Below are 1,261 nucleotides of genomic sequence, written 5' to 3'. Positions count from 1 at the left end.
GGCTGGCATTGCTGACCTCACAGCCCCGGACTGTGCCAGCTTATCTTCAGAAAACAAGGGCCCAGAGCTAGCCATGGTAGTGAACCCCAGAAATCCCAGCACTTTGGGAGGCTGAGGCAGGAGGACTGACACAAAATCAAGGTCAGCCTGGGCTACATAGTGAGACTGTGTCTCAAAAAACAAAAGGACAGGTAGCTCTAGACAGCGATAAGAGAGTCCCTAACAGTCACATCAGGTCCCCCAAAAGGTTCCCAGGAGGAGGGCGGAATGTGCCAGCCCTGTAGTCCCACTTCCCCAGGTGGGAGGTAACACTGAGCTTGTGGCTATGCTTTTGAAACAGGGAGGCCAAAATCTCTGCCCCCCAAATTCAACTTGCTGAACCTTCCAGATACTGAAAATGGATTCAACTTCCCAAAGAGCTTGCTCCCCTTCACAGGGAATGAACTTAACCAATTTCTAATTAGATAGCAGTCCACATCATCTGAGCAATGGCTGAGCTCAAGAAACAATCAGAGGCGAGGAAGGGGAATAAAAGAATTATTGTTGTGGAAGGACGTGACCATGGCTGCTGTGGTTGCCGTCTGCAGCAGTCTAGGGAGGAAGAAGTTGACACACTGGGTAACAGGCACTGTCTGCCTCACAGATCCTGGAACTCACACGGTGCTATATAAACAGGTGACCAGCAACGAGAACTCGCCTGTTAAAATGGAAAATCCTTATAAGGAACCTCTTAAGAAGTGCAATTGTGTGGGAAATTATTAGATGTGCAGCTTTTGTCCCAGTTTATTCTCTGTATCCTGGATGCATTCATGGGAAACATATAACAGGTCCGAGAGTTCAAATAATGGGGTTTATGCCAGTCACATACAAGGATCCTGCATATCTCAAAGACCCTAAAGTTTTTAATATCAAATATTGGGAACATATTTTATAAAGTCATTAGCAATAAGCTCACTTTATAGTAAGCACTTTATAGTAAGTATGCCACTATTGACTCATACTAACCTTTGGGTAGAAAAGTGTTAAGACTTAAGCTTTCCCCATACCAGTGAATGCTCATTGAACAGATTGCATATTCGAAATGCTAATACTCATTACATTGTATATGCCTTGAATAAATGATCCAGTATGATTGTCCTAAAAAAAAAAAATGTTGTGTACCCGTGCCTACATCCCACAGTGAATCTAGTCATTATGTACTGCAAACATGGACTAAGAAAGACATAAATAAATGTTTTTCTTTAAAAAAAAAAAAAAAAAA

At 42.7% G+C, this 1,261-nt stretch overlaps 1 pseudogene; it reads left to right on the top strand.

The window, feature by feature from the left end:
• Positions 1-241: 241 nt before the first annotated feature.
• LOC104869247 lies at positions 242-960 on the top strand (annotated as a pseudogene).
• The last annotated feature ends 301 nt before the right edge of the window (positions 961-1,261 follow it).

Source organism: Fukomys damarensis, unplaced genomic scaffold (assembly GCF_012274545.1).
Source record: "Fukomys damarensis isolate Sample0158 unplaced genomic scaffold, DMR_v1.0_HiC HiC_scaffold_19, whole genome shotgun sequence".
NCBI classification, from domain to species: Eukaryota; Metazoa; Chordata; class Mammalia; order Rodentia; family Bathyergidae; genus Fukomys; species Fukomys damarensis.
This window is presented reverse-complemented; position numbering and strand designations above follow the sequence as displayed.